Below are 21,460 nucleotides of genomic sequence, written 5' to 3' on the forward strand. Positions count from 1 at the left end.
TCGTCTACTGCCGTGCAGACCTCGTCCCATTGTAGCCTATTGAGCTCCGCACAATATCTCTCAATCTCTCTATTAAGCTCCGCAACCTTTTTCCTCAGCCTACGATTTAACCTTTGTGTTTTCCACCTCATCAGAATTGACGATTTCGCCTCCAACAGATGCGCTAGGTGCGGATCCACTCTTGGGACCTCCGCTTCTGTTTGTACTACCTTAGTAGCCCTCTCGACGTCCTCTGTTAGCGATTCGATAGCCTCGTCAAACGAGGAAAATGTGCTCGTTCGCTCCTTCCTAAGTTTCCTGAATTCGTCCCAATCCGTGACCCGAAATACCCTGGCCGGTCGGGCTTCCACCGTCAATGTTACCGCTACTATGAAGTGGTCACTGCCCAGGTTCTCCTGCTTATTGGCCCACGTTACGTTACCTACGTTCCTTACACAGGCAAAATCAGGCGTTGTGTCTCGCGCAACTGACGTGCCCAGCCTAGTGGGGAACCCTGGGTCCGTGATTACCGAAAACGCAAGATCATCCAGGATCCTCGCCAGGTTCTCTCCTTTTACAGTCCGTCTGACGTAGCCCCATGCATTATGAGGGGCGTTAAAGTCCCCAGCAACTATCAGAGGAGAGTGTTTGGCTGTCGAAGTCGCCTTCCTAAGCAGGGAGTTAAACGTCTGTCTCTGGTCCGACGGCGGGCTATAGACATTAAGCACAAAGACGCTCTGCTTGAGACACCCGTGCGGTATAACCTCCACAAAAAGGGCCTCCATCTTACCCCGTCCAGAGTGGATTGGATGTTCAATAAAGGCTAGATTTTTTTTAATCATCGTAGCTAGTCCTCTGCCTCCCTCGTTCCTGACCGACACAGTGTTGAAGCCAGAAAGGGTAGGGTCGTCACATAGTGTTTCCTGTAATAACAAAATCTGCGGTTTTTCCACCTCATTCGCCAATAGTTGCCGTAGCGGAGCCTTGCGCCTTTGAAAACTAGCGCAGTTCCACTGCCATATTACCAGCTCTTTGTGATCGGCCGCCATGATGCTACAACAACATACCTTGCTCCACAGCCGGAGCAACCTCGGAGTGATTCACTGCCTTGCTTTGCGTTCGGACCTTGGCTTTGGCCTTAATCGCCGCCTTTTTTTCTAGTACGGTCACTCTTTGGACCAAAAGCTTTACGCTTTCCTGATTTTCTCTACTTATCCTAAGTAGTTCCTGCAACATCTTTCTTTGCTGGACCTCTCCCTCAGACGTTTCCGAGTTGCTCTCGTCGTCAGGAAGGGGGCCCTTACGCTTTGCTTTAGTGAGCCCTACGCGGGGTATGTGTTCGACTACCTGTGGCGTCTGGTCGCACGCCTCTATTTCAAAGGACTTTGGGTTTGCCTTGGCGGCTTTGAGTCGGCGTACCTCCTCTGTAAGCTCCTTAACTTCCTTAAGTAATGCGTCCACGTGCGACCTACTACCATGCTCTGGCGAAGCCGACCGCGTTACCTCCGTGGGTCTCTGTAGCTCCTTCTTCTTCTTCCCTTTGACACGATCCGCCCAGGTAGGCTCCTCCTGGATCCGCACGCTGGACACCGAGCGCCCTCTTGATCTGGAGCGCTGCCTGATTGCACTGCGCTTCCGCGCAGCTGGCGTGCGAGAGCGGCTTCTTTCGGTGCTGCGCTCCTGCACAGCTGGCGTGCGCTCCTGCACAGCTGGCGTGCGCGAGCGGCTCCTGCCGCCCGCCGTGATGACGTCGGTTCCCAGCTTCAGCTGCTCGGCGCGTCGACGCCGCTGCCGCCGTCTTCTTCTGACGATATATGGTACTTGAAATTTGTCCCTACACTCTTTGGCCGCTGTGAGGTGCGGGCCACCGCACAACGTGCATTGCGGATCACACTGGTGATCTTCCGCCGGCGATCGTTTGCCGCAGGTGCGACACCACTTGCTTCCAGGGTTGGGACACACGTCAGCCCGGTGTCCCAGTCCTCCGCAACCGTAGCAGACTTCCGTGTGGCGTCGGTAGAGTGTGCAGCGAAACATGCTCGCGCCGCATGCCACGTAGTTGGGCACCCTCATTCCCTCGAAAAGTACCACCACCGCTGTAGTGTTCTTGATCCGCCTGGCCTCCAAAGCGCCCGGATTCCGATTATTTACAATTCTCGCTCTGAGTTGAGCCTCGCTGACTTCCACGTCGACTCCTCTTATGACTCCTCTACACGTATTCTCGGGTGGAGCCAGGTACGCCGCCACCCCAAACGTGCCTTCACCGAGCCTGATTTGCTGCACTCGAGCGTACGCGTCCGCGTTTTTCTCGTGAGGAGTACACACGACAAAAATGTTCTGAACTCCATTGGGGCACATCGTGTCCTCTTCGATTGCGGCCGGAGCCAAGGATGCTGCCATGGCCAAGGCTTGCTCAAAGCGTATTTTACTGACCTTGCTGACATTCAGGCCGTCGCGTGGTCTGACAATAATGCGAAAAGTGTCCCTCGGCAGCCGAGGCAGCCTCGAAGCAGCGGTGACGCGTCGTATCGCGTCGCGTGGTGCGGCGGTGCGGCCGCCGTCCCTCCGTCTGCTACTTGTATTTGCACCGTCTTGACCCGAAGAATATTCTTCCCTGCGCCTGCCGGGCCGGCGGCCGTACGCCACCTTCCATCCCGCGTCGCATGCCTCTTCTGTAGTAATCTCTTTCCCTTCGACAACGTCCATCCTGGATTCAAAGTCCCACATGCGCGGGAGTAGGCCTAAGCCTACCCTCGCCGTGTTTCAAACACTCGCAGAACGGCAAAATGTCCTCCTACCGACGAAAATCCGGTATCGGCAGAGTCCTCTTGACGTGCCACGTCGATTAAAGCATAACTCGCCCGGTTTCGCAGGGAGACCCACTCGAAAACATTGATGAAAGCTGGAGCCGATGTCAAAGCGCCCGCACTAGTCGACTTCTTCTTCTTCCCTCAGAAACTGCGAGAGGCGATTGTTTTTTCACTTCATTCTTCGCGTAAATTACAGGGGGAAGCACAAGAGCTTGGAGCCACTTGGGGCGACCTTGTAAGGCATGATCGAAAAAGCAATAAGACAGACGGCGTATCCCACAAGGCTATAAGTGGCGACTGTGGCGTGTGATGCACATGGTGCCTCGGCGGCGACAGCTCCTTCAAAGAATGTCCCCACCCTGAGTGGAACGGTGGGCGAGGAGGACATTGAGGCACCCTAGTGAAGCAGTGTCCTTTCGGTTACGCTTCGGTAGTGGCTTTGGTATGAAGGGAGGATGGAGAGGGGTGCCGCTTGGCCGCATACTTTTCACGTACCTCTCAGGGGTGTTGTGCTGCCACATTGCAAAGCGGTAGCTGCATGTTCCGCCTTTCTTTTCCTTTTTTCTCTTTTTTTTCTTTTTGGAAGGGGGAGAGTATGTATGTTTTTGTCCGCCGCACCCAGCATTGTTCCTACGTTGTAGCGAAACTGTACTGTATAGATAATGAAGAATGGGAAGGGTTTGCGAGTGCACTACTATCTCGCTTTCACTCGTTTATGTTCGATAAAAGAGTGGTTACTGACGGTTTTTATATTGTTTCTAAAAGATATATTTTTTTTCTATACGTATGCAGAAGGATTCTCCCATGAGCCTAGTCTTGTTATTTCAGCGACTTTGAGCCTGCCTCGGACTTTGTCTATATTTCAGAATGGTACATTGTTGTTTCGATTATCATATTTTTCTTAGTATACTAAGAATGTTCACTGTGTGTAGTCACAAAACGTGAAATAGTGCTTCCGAACTGACAACAACAGTGTGGGATGTTGCTGAACAAAAATTATTGCAAATTGGTCTGAATTACCGTAAATAATACCCGCTATCGGATTATTTGCTATTAGTGATTATTAACCATTATCGGAGTTAGTCATTTTTATTAAGTGACAGAACGTGAACGTTTTTCAAAAACTAAATCTGTATTTAAATATCTTATGTCTCTCCATGCTTTCTTAAACCGGCGAAATTCAATTGATTTGAAGGTCTTCCTTCCTCTATGCAAACATACAGTTAAGGCTGTTGTATTTCTTTCTTTTTCTTTTACTTCTTTTCATTTCATATAAAACTGTGTGCTTGTTGTGATAAAGTGGCATCGGAATTTCTAAGTGGGGCGCTCCCTAAAAGGAATCGCTTAAGTGAGTCGTGTTTTTGGGCTGGGCAGTATAAATCGTCCTGTATTAAATTAGGATAAACGAAACGTTCTTTTGGGTCTCTCTGAGCATCCTGTAGAGAAGATTTCTTCCTTGTCCAACTATTGGCCTTTGGGCTCCTTCTTCTCAGCCAGGCTTTGTAGCCTTCGGTGACCAAAACTGCTCGCCTTTTACTCGTTTCGTGTAGTAAGGTGCCCGCAACTCCCACGGTTTACTTCGCGCGGCCTCGAAGACAAATCGTTCCTGCCGGGGGCGATTTTTCACCGCCGCGTGAGAGTGATAGGGCAGCGTGGACACAACGAGTGCAGTCGGAGTATGCGTGATAGTGCGCCGCATCGGTCACTAGCTTTGTTACTATACTTTTCTTTTTTCAATCTACCGCGAGAAGAGATCGATCCGGCAGAGTCGCCTCGCAAAAGACGCGCTACGCTCGCGGATATTTATAAAACGGACTGAACGGTCAGCACCTACAATAATGAGAATTCCGCTGCGCCCGAGAACAAAAGAACGACATAGAAAAGAAGGACAAAAAAGAAATGCAAGCACGCTGGGCGCGAGAAAGAAGAACCACGGAGTAACGCGCAGCAGCGCTGGCTCTCGTCAGTCGGGTGCAGTGAGCCGAGTCGAAGCTCACCACAAATCGCTTCCCAGTGTAAGAGTCGCTGCGCTGCGTTAGGCGCTGGTAAGGCAGTGGCGCGAATAGGCGCTAATTCTCCCAAAGCGTTGGGGCGGTGAACCCGGCGGGAAAGGAGGCAGCGTGGGGGAAAGGGAACACTTCCACCGCACCGACGGTGTGCGGTCGCATCAGAGAACTGTCGAGCACCCGACGACAGTGTACGCGGAAGGACCAACGCAGCCATGAGACTGCCCCAGTGGATGCCCGTCGTGAGTACATATAAGCCTGCGACGTCACCGACCGCTCCGCTCTGAAATAACTCGACTGCACGGCAGCAGATATTTATCAGTGCGGACGGAACTGCATTCTAGCTCATTGAGAACTGTGAAGTTGCTGTCACTTGCTGCAGGCCACTGAGTTGATTCGGTTGCGCACGCCGGCCCCAACTTGTTTGCGACTGTTTGACTCCTTCGGGCGGTGATGAAGCGCTTGATGACAAACCGCCGCCGAAAGAAAAGTTTTCTACTTCTCTCATACAGAAACCGACTGAAGATCTCTGGATTCTGTTTTTGTTCTCGCCAATTGCCGTGTGCAAAGCGAATGTTTGTCATACAGGATTCCTATCCGTTTCATTTATCCCCGTGATATTGTAATTACTGCTATTGGGAATGGCGTGGCAGAAACGTGTACTAAATGAGAAAGCTTAATTTAGAAGAAGCTGGCAACTACGAAGACATAACGTCGATAACGAGAGGAGCAGATGATATGGGTTGATGAATACCACGCAGAAGAGAAAAGCTAAGTCAGTTGCATATTTGTGGGGAGTCCTCGTAGTGAATCTTCATCATTTATTAATTATTATATGCTATTACTGGGCTGAAAGAAAGAAACGCAGGGCTTCACAGTATTTAATAAGTTCACCGTGGGGAGCTGATCTGGGCAACACTTTATTGCTCTTGCTTAATAAAGAGTCAGCTATTTAATTGAAGCGTAGGCACAATACATGAGGTAAAAGGAAGGCTCCATGTTCAGGTTTCTTTTTAAGAGTTTACACTCAATTGTTAAGAATCACGTTTTGTTCAAATGTTTCTCAGTAGATGGGTTCGCGCAAAATTTAGCATGCACCCTGTGCGCCAATTAAGCTTTGTTTAATTCTTAGTAATTGGCACCTGCAAGCACCTACTTAAATATAGGATATAGGACGGACGTTGCTGTTTAGTGTTATTGCATAAAAATGACCCTTTATCACAATTGCGATTTCTTATGCGGCCATCGGGGCTATAGAGATTCAGCCCGTACTTCCGAAACATCTTGAAAAGTCTGGCAACATTGGCTGAGCGCCGGATGTATCGTAGTGGGCATGATATTTTGTTTTTGGCCAATTTAGGACGGAAGCCAGATCGCATAGACGGCAGCTTCACGGTGCTAAACGCATTGAGTCTGTTCATCGATAATGAAGCTTCATGACCCTTGTGTGATCGCTGCTGCAGAGACAGCCACTCGACCGTGCTTACACTACGCGTAAGAGGTAAAACGCAACAAAATGCGTCTTCGAGAAGGTTCTGGGAAGAACGTGCCACGGCCCCTGTGGACGTGGGCATCGCATATTTCTTAACTGAGATGGCAGGCCTCAAATCGGGGCGAACGTATTTTCAGCTTGTCATGTAACTGTGCACATAAACGATGTTACCTTAACTATCTCTAAGGTTGCTCGCCTAACAAAGAGCGCTGAAATTCTGAGTAAAATTAACATATGTGCCGCCTGGCACGACAGGGGGCACATCTCGGTGCCCTGAATGCGGCAGACTTTAAGGCTTCTGACACGTTGCCGTCACCTACTTGAAATTTACCGCGAAGGCCGTCTCTAGGTGCCAACAGGGAGAATAACATGCATCAGAGGAACGCACAGAAAATTGCAGCAATATTATTTGCCATAGTACCAACTGCATCAGGCGGCACTACCAAAAATAATAAATAAATAAGCATAGCTCGACATCCATGAGGTGTCCGTGCGTCGTCGTTACATTTATCTGCAGGTTTTCACAATAAGTGAAAACAGTATACCTTATCATTAACATGGGAGCCAAGAACCATTGTTTGCGCATTATCGACGGCTCTGTGTGAATGATGGGCATCATGCTCTTCATTTTGCTTACGTATACACGGATTGCTAATGAACCATGGTGAGTCGAATGCTGGAAAAATCCCATAAAATATCAGCAGCGCGCCCATCTCATCTTTGCACTGAGTCCAATGTGCATTTTATAGCGATGGCGCTAACTTCGAAGGGGAATGCTTGTGCGAATAACGCGTTGATAGCGGTGTATAAACTTTTCTGCTAGGCTTTCCTTCAGTCACAAAATGAGCGTGCTCATTACTGAAGCAAGTTGCATATATGTCATAGTGAACAAACTGTATTCGTGTGCGGAATTTTTGTTATGTCATAAACAATAACGCTTCGACTACGTGTAGTTACGCAGTTGACACTTTTTTTTTCCTTGGAAGTGAACGGAAGTGAAAGAATATTTCAAGCAACGAACGAGCATCGATAGGTTATCATAATTATCGGCTGTGCCAAAGGCTTCAGCTATATGCTGTCTGACGGGGTTATTTAGAAACCAAGTCCTTGCACAGCATCGTCGTACCCTGTACCACCAGTTCACGCGCGTATTCGTCACTCGTAAACGTATTCGTCGAACGCAATGTGCGTAAACCGACCACATGTTGACTGCGCGCGAGGTGTCGCCTCAACCCTCGCGCTCGGGCCTCGAGGGCGGCGAAAGGGATCGATTTTGGGAAAGAGCCTCACCCACAGCGCCCGTCGTCGACGCTTGTTTACTTTATCACTTCGCAGAAAATGCGTTCAAAACGTCGGTCCAGGCCTAGATTTCCGCCTCCCGTACTCAGTCCTACAGATGCTACGGCCACGCGCTCTTGAGTGCATTACGGCGACTGCCAAGGGCACGCTTTACATGCACTCAATCGTGCGGAATTCAAGCCACGCTGTCAAGCTGCACTTTTCTGCAGTCTCGGGCGTTTGCTTAAAGTACAGCCGGAAGAAGTGAAACAGCATGAATGAAATACTCATTAGGGTGTAGTTGGGAATATGTGCGACTAGTGTTTGTAGCTATCGAATATCTATATATATATATATATATATATATATATATATATATATATATATATATATATATATATATATATATATACATACATAATTTGTGAGTGTGTGTGCGCCTTGCGCTCTATGTTGTTTCGTAAGTCCAGAATGTGTAATGAGTGCGCTTCATTTCGGGAAACTTGCACCAATTTCCACGCATTGTATGCTTGTATAGAGCGACGCGAAAATACATAAAGAGCAGGCGGGCTCGTTGTAGCTATGAGCAAACATGGCTTTTCGAGATCTTTACATATATTTTGAGCGTTACGGTCGTTGGTCCTCCCGCAGACGAGATATCATCATGGTGAGGAGGTTCAGGTGCGTACGCAGAGTGCGTTAAACTACCTCCACAGTTCAGTGGTCCCTGCTTCAGTGCCCTTTTAGAGATGCGTTTCTCGCGGTCACGCGTGCATTACGCGCCGTGCTGATAAGTAAAGTTCACTACCGCGGCAGCACGCGCACCTCCTGTTTTTAACGGCACTGCACATTATAACGATCCATACACCTGTCACTTCCATTAAACCTTATCTTATTGAGTATTTGTTTATTTTCCAGAGTAAATATTCCGGAGTCCTCTAGTGCTTGGGATGAAGACGTTGACGCGATCTTACATGAGTAGGAGCAATACAAATTATGAAGCCTATTTTTCATCTTGCTTCTTATTTGCTGCTCTTTGTTGTTGTTGTTGTTGTTGTTATTATTATTATTATTATTATTATTATTATTATTATTATTATTATTATTATTATTATTATTATTATTATTATTATTATGCTTGAAAGCGCATATGCAACGCACAGAGAGATTTGAGGAAGGACGCAGGCTGGCATTTGCCACCGAAAGGGGCATAACGCCTGCCGCACACTAAACCGAGACATTTCAGATGCTAACGCAACACAAAGAATCAAGACTGCGTACGCCTCCACCTCAAGTGCCATTTCATTGAGAATTGATGCCATGTCCTCTTGTTGTTCTCCAGTGGTTCCAATTTCAGCGAGCCCTCACACGTGAAATATTTGTTCACAGATCTTACAGGATCGTGTTTAATGAAATTTTCTTCGCTCAGGCAGATAATGCACAGGACGAGCTGCAACATGCTAATTTGCTTTAGCCATGTAAAATCATTAATTAAAAATGTAATTAATGTAGTGTCCTACACTACACCGGACACTCGCATGATGGCAGTAAGGTCACCGTGATTTTTATTTCTTTAATTAAAAAAAATTGTTCACCTCAAGAAAAAGACACTCGGTACAGCGTCACTTATTCTATAGCGAAAAGTTTCGTCCAATCAGATTGCACGTGCGATGCGAATACTGTATAGTACATTCTTGATTGCACGCGAGCATGCGTCTACTTTGGAATGTTGTACGTTTGTACTTACATGTATAATGAGTCGACAGAGCTGACCCATGAAATCAGATTCAGTGCCAGATGGCTGTGATCGCCACTGTCATTGTGAGATGAGTTATGCCCATCTTCTGGGACCAATTTCTCCCAATAAAGGGTTCGATTCTTAAGAGGATGCTTAAGCATGACGCCGATACTGATTCCCTTATTATTATTTTCTTAATATTAATATAAAATTAAAGGAGAGGCTGGTTCCTTTATTTGTGCCGGCTACTCCTCTTGGTCGGGCAAGCAAGATTTGAAAATAGAAAAATATTGAAAAACAGTGGAGACAATCAAATATGCGAAGTTCCGCGCGCGAGTAAAGGGAAGCACTGAAGAGAGTAAAAAAAAAAGAAACCTGTTCTACAACACTCCTACACTCAGCACTCTACCGTAATTCAAGAAATTGGATGACAGCGCCGGTGCTCGATATAAATGGTCACTGCACGCCTCAGTGACACTCATCAGCAATCCTTGAGAAGCGTTGCGTCTTCATTAGCCCAGTGGCTGCGTTGTGCCCGACTCGGTAGGGAAAAGCTCTTTATGTTAAGCGCCTATAAAGTCGACTGGAAGACAGTGAATTAGGGCTTTATTTATCCCGCATGCGTAATGGACAAATGGTGCTACAGAAGGTCCGTGAACTGGTGTATGCAGACGACGAAGTGCCACTGGCGGACACTGTAAAAGATCTACAGACACTCTTAAATATATGTGGCAACGCTGCGACACATCTAAGCCTTAAGTTTAGCACTGAGAAATTGGGAATTATGATCTTTAATGAAGAGACCCGCAATTACGCAGTGTCAATTCTACAGCAAGTCATACCCATAGTCAAGCAATATAAATACCTCGGCGTATACATAAACGAAAGAAAGACTTGGGCCTAAACGATGAGATCTGCCTTACCTCAGCAAGGAAGCCTTCTTTGCGATGAGGCCGCCTTATGTCACTATAAAAGCTTCCTTACTGAGGGACCCTCGGTGAAGGCTTCCTTGGCGCTTACTCAGCGGAAGGCTGCTCCGAAGCTACTTTCATCCGTCCGTGCGCTGCTGCAGGCCCTGAACGAGCGCTTCACCTCACTGCTAGGCCACGTGACGTTTGATTGCGCATGCGTGCTGTCGCCCGCCTGCGGAGCAACGCGAGCACGGCGCCAGGCGTCAGCGTCCGTTGTTATAGTTGCACGTTCGGCACGAGTGGCGTTCCGCGACTACCGGCGTGCCAGGGCTGCTGGAACACGTCGTTTTGTACTGTGATGGTTCCTCACGTTGTGTAAACAAAACTAAATATTAGACAGAAGACCATTCACTCTAAAAAAGATACTTCGCCCATGGCCAACTGCGGGCCTTCAAAGAAGAGCACTTCTTGCTCTGAAAAAGTTTTTAGAGGACACCAACATTTTGGGAAAATATTAAGTATCAAATGATCAGAATACGCTAAATGAGTTACATAAACGTTGTTCGTGGTTCATAATTGGTTTATGTGGTGATCGCAACTTTTACGCAATATGTATAACTCTGTTCTGTACTTGCAGTGTATTACATGTGTTGTGTGTTTTGGCTGTTCAAAACATTTGACTTCATATATGCGTACGTGGACTGAACTAATGCACAGAACTTTGCGACTCATGTACTGTTGGACTTTATATATATTTTTTTTTGATCCGATGTTCTACTGAGTGTTATATTTTGTGTCGCTATTCTCCCTTTTTACGAAAATTTGTTTCGTTTGCCAATTGACAAGGAGTAGCCGGTGCCACCATAAAGGCGCCAACCTCTCCTAACATTCACTTCAATAAAAAAAAGCGTCCACGCGTTCAATTTGAAAATTATGTGACAATCCAACTTTCTTTTATGGTATAAAGGTGTTCGTCTGAAGCTTATAAGGGATGATCTAGAACCCAGGTAGATCCACTCTAACCCGGTCGTGCAGGAACCACTCCTTACGCAAGAACGGGCGAAGGGAGCTTTCAGAGTACGCGTGTTTCATCCATCGGTAATTTGCTAAAATGAGGCCTCACGTAAAGTAAGGAAGCCGTCGAAGGAAATGAAGGTTTCATTGTTTGGACCTTACTGAAGCACCCACCAAGATAATCTGAAAATAAAGGGGAAGCGGAATGCAGCAGTAATGAAACACATAGCATTTGGGTCAAAATGAGTATAAGGTTGTACAGGGAATCTGGAAAGCAGTGACAGCGCCTACGTTCGGGATTGTCATTTTGTGCTTAAAACCGGATATCTTCTACGGGTTCTAAGTTAACCAAAGATCGGTAGGCCGGCTATCTTTAGTGGCCAACGGTGAAAGCACAAATGAGGCAGTGCAGAGTGACATGGGTTGGCCCTATTTTGAAGTCAGAGAATCATGGAGCAAAATTGGTTTTGATGTAAGACCCAAAAACGTGGATGAAAATAAATGGGCGGCTAAAGTGTACACGTATCTGTACCTGAAAAGCGTGGACACGGAATGGAGGAAGTCAAGAAAGTTAACAGCCACTTACAGGGTAATTCGAAGTGGGAATAGAGAACCAGGGGCCCTATAACGTAAAAATATTCCAATATGTTTTTATTCCAATCTCCTGACGTCAAATTTGCGTAACCACCGACGCAAGCACCGGGCGGTCACCCGCAGGGTTGTCTGAACAGACCAATCAAACGCTCTCCTCGTTCATAGGAGGTCACTTTTGCTTGCTTGAAAAACGAATAACATTGCCTACACCGAGCAACTTGTTGAATCTAATTGGCTGACAAGAGGGGAAGAGAACACTCAAGTGGAGAGGGATTCGATGGGGCAGAACCAGTACACTGAAAATCGATAACCAGATGAAGAGGGTGGTGCCGGCGTCTGCTATTGGTCCGCTTTCCCTTACTTAGCTTGCGGTGGCTGGTCGAAAATCGCGGCGGCATGCAACGGAAGCTTAAGAATAACGCTAAAACGGATCCTCATCAAAGAAGAGTTGGTAAAATGAGGTCGTAAACGTGCTGAAAGTGCTCCAAAACGTTACACGGCCACGCAAGAAGATTATTATACGCAAATAAACCCATGCTCTCCGGCAGGTACGAGTAGCCAGCGCCTGAGCGATCGGCGGCAGCCATTTTTTATTCCTTTCGGAACGGGGCAACCTGCGGCTGTTCAGCAGAAATTTAAGTTTTGTTCGGCATATTAATGCATCTTTAATGCGTACACGTCACTTTGACGTGGTGAGTTTTCGCGGTTTTGTGCCGTCGCGTGACAGGCAGGTGAAGTAGGTGCTGCCCGAAAACTTTTTACCAATAGCCGGGGGCTAATGGCGAAAAGGCGTCGAATCAGAAATAACTGTTTTTCTCTTTTCGGTCAAATCATGCATAATCAGCGTGTAGACATCATATCAAATGGGGAGGTATCGCGGTTTTCGTGACGTCGCGTGACCGACAGGTAAAGTGGGGGTGGTCCAAAAAATCTTTGACAAATCGCGGACGGCTGATAGCAGAAATGGAATAGAAAAGTTTGGAATAGTTTTACGTTATAGCGCCCCAGGTGTCATGAAAAGAAAGTGAGAGAAACAGAGACAGCGAGTTGGATGCAAAGAATGTAAACAAAAAAGACCATGGAAAATTACAAGATCGGGAAGAAATAAATTAGAAGCGAAAGTATGTGCGATCGCGCAAAAGGCAGTGCCTTACGATTGGAGGCTCGAGCTGGTTGCCTAAGGGCAAAAACATACCGGAGCAAATATTTGCAACATGATGAGGCATGTGTATGCTGCAACAACAAATCCGGAGACGACCAGCACATCCTTATGGAATGCGAAGGTATTCACCCAGTCAGATGCGTAGGCTACGTCCATCTTCCAGATGCGCTTACATTTAAATTGGGTGGAAGCATGAACCGTTTAGCATGTGGTCAAGAGTTACTCTTGACCACATGCTTTGGCAGTGCCCCGCGGTCTTCACAGACTGTGACAAGGAAGAAGAATGGTGGTGGCAAATGCTACACAGCGAATCAGTCTTTGACCAATTACGGGCAGTCCAGAAGGCCTGCGATGTGGCTGAAGGGCTCGGCCTGACAGTCCCAACGTGGGAGCGGCCCGCGTCAACCTATGGTTGACCTTCAGGACCATATAAAGTTCTTCATACCATACCATGAACCTTTTAGCCGTTGAAATAAGCAAGAGACGCTTAGTGTATTGGTGGAAAAAAGGCAAACAAGCGATTGATACGACCGCATTCGCTACAGGCAGAGCTAGCGGTACAAGATGCAGAAGATTAGGGAGGTGTAGTTAAAATACTAGAATTAAAAACATGTGTAGCATAACTGATTAAATCAAGCAGGCTAGATGACTTTTTACTGTCAGCACCGTTTCAACGAGGACGACAATAAATTGTCATCATCATCATAGAGTGGCGGAAGAACTTAGAGTCGGGGATCACTTGAGAATACGTTGGTAAGAGACACCACATATGGTTACGATTCCACTATTCAAATACATGTAAAGCGCAGAAATCCTTTTATGAGGCAACCGCTTGACCGATTTGAATAAGTTTTATTGAATTTCGGAGGCAACGATACATTCTAGCAGCTACAAGTACCAAGATTTTGATGTATGACCTCAAAATTTTTTGACAGAGATTGCGGAAAATGGATAAGTTAAAAATAATAGACGTGCGAAGTTCACAAACCTGTAACTGGGAACCAAAAACACATAAGGCACTTCTGCGCGCACAAATCTCACATTAAATTGGCACGTTACACGGATTGGTAACAATGTTTACGAGCATTTTCCACAACTTTTACTCACAAATTAAGGGTGTAATTCAGAGCGGCATATAATGCACAAATTTTGTCCGCTCGTCTGTTTTAGATGTATTGTTAGATACAATAATTGTAATAATATTTTTTTTAAATTTTTGGTTAGGGAGTTGTAAACTTCATAGCAGTGTTTCTTGAAGTTTGCAATTTTCAAGAGTATTTCTTTAATTTAATTATAGGATTTTTATGTGACAAAACCACGATCTGATTATGAGGCATGCTGTAGTGGTGGTCTCTGGAAACTTGGACCACCTGAGATTCTTTAATGTGCACCTAAATCTAAGTAAAAGGGTGTTTTTGCATTTCACTCCGATCGAAATGCGGCCGCCATGGCCGGGATTCAATCCCGCAACCTCTTGCTTAGCAGCCCCACATCATAGCCGCTAAGCAACCATGGTGGGCCAACTGTATTTCTATAACGCATTAACAGCTTAAAAATAAAATAGTACTCATTAGATCTTAGCCTTTTCTTTAAATGCTACAAACCTCATCAACATCGCTGCAGTGGTTGCCAAGAAAAAATGATATTTCCGTTTCAGTGTAATAAGATGGAGCTGCCAAGAGGGAGAAAGAGAGAGAGAAAGGCAAAGGAAAGACAGGGAGGTTAACCAGAGATTATCTACGGTTGGCTACCCTCTACTGGGGGAGGGCCAAGGGGATGCAATAGGTGAGAAAGAAAGAAGGATAAAAAAAGGAAAAAAATCTAAGCGCACACACGCTCCCAAGCTAGCTAAAGCTTACTCTTATCTAACAGTTTTGGTGCTGTCTGGTCCTACAACGAGGCACTACTGAGGCACTACTGAGGCTACTACAACGAGGCAGTAAAAACGGTGCGAAAAATAAAAGGCCTTACAATGCGTCTTGCTATCTACCATAAAAAATTACGCGGATACAGCATAAGCATACACAGCAACCCTCCAGACGACGCCAAAAGCACTCTAGGCGTCACTTGAGGCCTTATGAAACGCCTTTCTACATTCTCAAGCTGCTTAGCCTGAGCTTTCGGGTGTATGCTAGTCCTGCGAAAAATAGAAAGCAAAGAAGAAAAAAAGAAAGCGTTGTGTATGCATCAAGAGAGAGACAATGGTTTCTCTCGCCGTAAATACGTCCTGGTTTCTCGAATTTATTGGCTGCCTGCCGTTCCCCTTAAGAGATAACCCTCATAACCACATTTTGTGGCCGGAAATCACCGCTTGACATACATAGATACTGCTCGGACGTGGCGCTGTTCTTTTGCATCTCGTGCAAAGGAGTTTCACATCGGGCATTGGAGCTGTTGAAAACGTTCAGCCGGAACGTTTTCACGAACAGCTGCCTTTCATTGGTAAAAAACAGAAAGGCGCACTTCAGTTCATGATCTTTCTGTTTACGCAAGCGATATCAGGCGGGAATTTTTTCGCGTACAGATAATGCTACCCTAGTTGGACCGTAATAAATGGTAAAAAGATTATTCTTTTTAATGCGAAATCAATATATGTTCCATGAGGCCGAAAATCCGGCGTGATCGAGCGACGGTACCAAGAGAGAGAGAGAGAGAGAGAAAGGAAAGACAGGCAGGTTAACCGGAGAATAACTCCGGTTGGCTACCCTGTATCGAAGGAAGGGCAAAGGGGAGTGATAGGTGAGAGAGAGAAAAGGATAAAAAAATTTCAGAAAGAAATGGGGGGAAAACGCACACACATGTACGCATGATACACGCGAACTGTTTTTGTGGGCACTGTCACGCAGTCTGCCAATGCGTTCCTAGTGTTAGGCAATGTCACCGTCCAATCATACGTCACACATTGTACAGTCACAATTTTTAAGAAAGTCCCGGGTCTTTTAAGTACTGCAGTAACGCCTTCACAGCGGATGGCGGATCGCGCTGATCTTCGCGTAGGCCAGTTTCCAAGGATCTTGTTTTCTGTCATTGGGCGATTGTCCAATTTGTCTAAAGTGGCTGAGAGGACTGCTCTTTGCGGGTTGAAACGAGGGCACTCACAAAGAAGGTGCGCGATTGTTTGATTGCACCCGCAGAAGTCACAAAGTGGGCTGTTGGCCATTCCGATAAGAAAGGAATACGCATTTGAAAATGCTACTCCAAGCCATAGACGAACTAGAAGGGTGCAGTCATATCGTGGAAGCACTGGCAGAATACGGAGCTATAAATTAGAACCCAGGGTATGAAGGCGTGCGCTTGTGAACTGGGGTGAATTTCATTGAGCTAATGTGAGGTCACGCGCAAGTGCGGAAAGTTGTTTTGCTGTGTCGGCTCTCGAAAGAGGAATGGCAACTCAGTTGACGCCGTCATCGGCAGATCGGGCAGCTGCGTCTGCTCGATCATTGCCATGTATGCCACAGTGACTAGGCAACCACTGATTTATTATATCGTGTCCTTCGTCAACTAGTCGATGGTGGACTTCTCTGATCTCTGCGACGAGCTGCTCATGTGATCCATGGCGCAGTGCTGAGTACACTCTGTAGGGCTGCCTTGGAATCACAGAAGACTGATCATGCGTGGGGTGGTTCCTCCTGAATGAAATGAAGAGCCGCTCCAAGGGCTACCAGTTCAGCAGCTGTCGTTGATGATACATGTGACGTTTTTAGCTGTATTTTGACGGATCTTGTTGGTATCACCACAGCGGCAGCTCAACTTGCAGGTGTGATTGAGCCATCGATGTAAACTTGTATGCGGCCACTGAAAACCTTATGTATAAGTCCTAACGTGACCTGCTTCAGGGCAACCGATGGCATGTTAGCTTTCTTCGTGATTCCTGGGATGGTGAGGCGTATTTCAGGTTTGTGCAGGCACCATGAAGCTGAGGATGGTCTTGCTACAGGCATGTAGTTCGATGGTAACGTGGTACGATTGGCAAACATTATACCACTGAAAGTTGTGTGTGGCCTTTCTGCGGGTAAAGCGGCAAAATGGTGATGAGGTAGTCGGCCAACGTGCCGAATATGCGCCTTGAGAGCGTCGGTTGCCTAGTACGTTGATATTGGGTGATCTCGAGCTATGACAATCGTTGCCGCTGTAGACGCACACTTTGAAAGACCGAGACACGTCCTTAGAGCTTGAGCTTGTAGTCCCTGGAGTACACGCAGGTTTGTTTTGCAGGTGTTACCAAGTACAGAGAGGCTGTATCTTGCGAAGCCGAGGAACAAGGCGTTATAAAGCTGCAGCATTGACCGCACCAAAGTGCCCCATGACTTTCCGCCAAGAATTTGAGGAGATGTATTATTGTCACTAACATCTTCTTTAGGTATGAAACGTGCGGGCTCCATGATATGTGGCGGTCGATAATTACCCCTAAAAAGTGCTATTTCCATGCATTTAGAATTGCTTGCCCATCGACACACACAGAGTAACGCTTCATTGCCTTCCGAGGGAATGTAACCTGGCGGCATTTCTCTGGAGACAGCTCGAAGTTCTGTTTTTGCAAGTACATTGATGTTAACGTAGCTGCCTTTTGTAGCCTTGCTCGTACCAGCAGTCGTGTTACAGCAGACGCCCAAATGCAGATGTCAGCATATATTGATACTTTAACTGTGTTGGGCAAGGATCTGACTAGGCCAACGAGCACTAGGTTGAATAGCGTCAAGCTCAACACTCTGCCTTGTGGTACTCCACGGAATATATGGTGGTGAGTCGTGGCGCCATCCTCAGTCATCACGAAGAAATGGCTGTCGGTCAAGTAACTGCACAGCCACTGAAAAGTGCGGCCACTGATACCGGCTTCAATCAGAGCCTCTATAATGGCATAATGTGCTATATTGTTGTAGGCACCTTTTATGTCTAGGAATAATGCCACAGTAAGCCATTTCAGACGTTTTTGATGTTGAACAAACGTCACCAAACCGATGACATTATCTATGGATGAGCGCCCACGTGGGAAGTCAGCCATAGCATCTGGGTACACGTTCAAAACACGGGGAAGGCGGTAGATCGAAATTTAGGATGATGAGCAAAACGAGAACAAGGTGAAAGCAGGAACCAACGTTTCGACAAGTGGACTTGTCTTCTTCAAGGCGACATATGCTTAGGTGACATAGGTGACATAGCCTACGACCACCAGCGAAATAGGTAATAGAGGGCTGCTGTGTACGCCATTGACACGCCGGCTAACACACGGGCGTTGACATGTGATTGGCAGACGGCCGTGTCCCTGGCCATGCGCACAGCACTCCTTTATTCTCAATTCGACACCCTGGCCGCTAACACACCTTCGCTCGTTGCCTCATCCACCCGCCTTACGCCCTCTCCCCTTTAGAAGAGCCGCACCTATACATAATCTGGCGAGGAAAGCATATTGTCGCCTTGAAGAAGAGAAGTCCACTTGTCGAAACGTTGGCTCCTGCTTTCACCTTGTTCTCGTTTTGCTCATCGTCTGGGTGCAAGTTGTAGTATTCCAGGTACTATTCGAGGTGCGTCAAAATCATTCTTTCCATTATTTTCCCTATGCAACTGGCCAGAGCGATGGGGCGGCTTGATGACAGATCTAACGGTGATTTGCCACGTTTGAGAAGTGGAACAAAGAAGCTGCATTTTCATTCACGTGGAACTAAACCGTTGCGCCAAGACTGGTTGTAATGGTTTGGCAGCATGAGTCGTGCTTTCTGCCCAAGATTGCCGAGCGCCGCATAGTTAACGCCGTCCGGCCCAGGTGAGGAAGAGCGCCTGGAAGTCGCCAGTGCCGCTTCAAGCTCCTCCACCGAAAACATTACATCCATGCGAGAATCCCGAGGAACAGAAGTGGCACATTTCGTGAGTGCGCATTGGGGCTGCAAGCTGGCAAGTCTTAAGCAAAATTCTTCAGCAATGTCAATTTCTCTGCGACCTTGGTGCAAAGCGAGAGATTTGAAAAAAACACGCTCTTGTGGTGATACGCAAAGTCCACGCGCGGTTCTCCATATCTGAGATAAGCGCTGGCGTTGATCCAACGACTCAAAGAAATGTTTCCATCTTAGAGATTGTAGTGCATCAATGCGGCGTTGAATCTTTTGCATCCGCCTTGCCTCTCTGAGACCATGGATGGATTTAGTTCTCCTGTATCTTTTTTCAGTCCGCCGGCGAATCACTTGCAGTCTTCAAATTCTTCATATTTTGGGAAAGGCTGAAAACCGCGCGTAACCTCTTGCATGTCTTTTTGAATTTCCTGTTCCAGTCTAGAATGGTTCCCTTGCTGGCATACTTTCTCCATGTGTGACCGAAACGCGGACCAAATCAATTCACCGGAGAGTCGTGAAGGAGTATTTAATAGGCCCTTGATCTTCAGGTATTTAGGAATATGGTCGCTTCCACGTGATTCGATGTCTGGAAGCCACTGCACGTTTCTTTGAAGACCCGGAGAAACCAGGGTCAAGTCTTGGCCGCTGCTGTGTGTAAGCCTTCGTAAATATGTCGGACTACCATCGTTGAGGCAATCAAGGTCATGCTGTGTGGCAAAGGATGCCGGTCTCCTTCCCGTGGAATCCATCTTCAAGTTCCCCCAAAGTGGATGGTGAGTATTAAAATCTCCGGCTGGTAGCACGTCGTACAGTCATTTAGAGTCGGAGCAATGTAAGCAGCGACGAGAGTGAACGTAAGCTTCTTCGTTTTTAAAATTAAACAAACGTACTGGTTGTCGTCGTGAGGCGAGACTGGGTGCAACGCGTATGTCAGATCACATCTAATATATACAATGACCTCGCTCACATCACCACAGGTAGAGCATATAAATGCCTCATAGCCAGAAATGCGTATAATATTCTGCACGTTCGGTTCGCAAATAATGAGGATGGGAAAACGGTTTTCGACGACAAAGTGTCTAAAATCTGAAATTCTTGATTTGAGGCCGCGGGCATTCCACTGCAATAGAGATGCTTTCTTGACTTCCTTGTGGAAGGGCAGCGAGGGGCGGGCCATGGTGCTATGCGATGCTCCCAAGCGCTGGAGTCAACGCGTCCAGCACTTGCAGTGCGCTACGAGCAGCCGGAGTGTCCGTGTTTGTCAGTAGTAGACGCATGACATTCGTGAGTGATTCTTGTATCGCATTTGGTCAACTGAAGCGACATTGAACTTTAAGTCGTGAATCATGTGATGTGGCTCTGGTGCGTGGCATGTCTTCGGCAGTGCTGGTCACACCTCATTTGATGAAGCATGAATAGCACGGGCTTTTTTTTGTTGTTGTTGTTGACATTCGTGCTCTTACTGGAGACAGATGGAACAGGAGGCGGCGTTGCCGTACGAAACATCTCCCTTGAAGCGGAAGAGGATTTCGTAGACTTTCGTTCCCTGGAGCGATGTCGCCTTATCGCAGCAGAAGCATCTCTGTGTGATGATCCGTCTCTGGCCATTTTTCTCAAGATTTTCTGCTCTTTCTTTAGGCGTGGACAGTCTTTTGAGGATGCAGCGTGCGAGCCTTGACAATTTGGGCACTTGAGCTCTGTCGCACGGCAAGTGTCAGTGTCGTGTTGTTCGGAACATCGTGGGCATATCGTTGTATTTTGGCAGACAGCAGTCACATGTCCAATTCTTTGACGCCTTCTGCACTGAAGTGGTTTGGGTACGAAAGGCCGTACCACATGCTGAAAGTGGCCGACCTTTACATGTGATGGTAGGCAGTCACCTTTAAACACGAGCCTTGCACAGGCTGTCAGGATTGGGGGCTCAATCCCATCGTCCGTGGTCCTTTGCCAAGATTGGAGTACGGCATGAATTCGAAGGTAGCTGGCCCATGCCGTCGTCCAACTTATTTACGCTGAGATCGTTGATGAAGTGAAGAACTGCTTCTCATCGAGAACGAGGAAAAAGGGTTTATTTACAGAAATTAAATCAGTCTAACATGACTGCTTGAGAAAAAGAGTAACAGTCCAACATGACTGCATGAGAGAAGTGACTCAGTCTAACATGACTGCTCAAGAGAAGTGTCTCAGCATTCGCACAACCACAGTTTTTATACACTCGATCCGCCGGTCCTACGACGCGGCGACTGTTCGTTTACTCATCACCAACTCGCCGCGGCTCTGCAGATCAGTTTACAGACACAAAGGCAACCGCGCTCTGATGCCCGACGACGGCGTTGGCGGGGTGCCGAAGCGTGAGACGCACCAAAATACGTTGTCCCACGGCAGCTTGTCCATGCGTGTCAAATCAGCTCCGCGTTGGGGAACTCCGGAATCATTGTTCACACACGCCGAACTAGTTCCGTCACAATGTCGATGGGACCGGTGGAAGGCGGCGGATTCCAGGGCAAAGGCCGCTTCTTTGAACGCCTCCCAGCTGCAGCGACGGAGAGGGAGAGGTGCGCGTCGTGTCGCCCTGTCGTAACTGTGTGGCAATCTTGTTTCGCAGCTCGCCATTCTTGACAGCGCCTCCATGGCCCGGAAAGTCTCGACTG

At 47.3% G+C, this 21,460-nt stretch overlaps 1 protein-coding gene across 2 annotated transcripts in view; it reads left to right on the forward strand.

The window, feature by feature from the left end:
• Positions 1-21,460, forward strand: part of LOC135906061 (QRFP-like peptide receptor) — a 748,894-nt gene that overhangs the window by 687,377 nt on the left and 40,057 nt on the right. The window lies entirely within an intron of this gene.

This window comes from Dermacentor albipictus, chromosome 1 (genome assembly GCF_038994185.2).
Source record: "Dermacentor albipictus isolate Rhodes 1998 colony chromosome 1, USDA_Dalb.pri_finalv2, whole genome shotgun sequence".
NCBI classification, from domain to species: Eukaryota; Metazoa; Arthropoda; class Arachnida; order Ixodida; family Ixodidae; genus Dermacentor; species Dermacentor albipictus.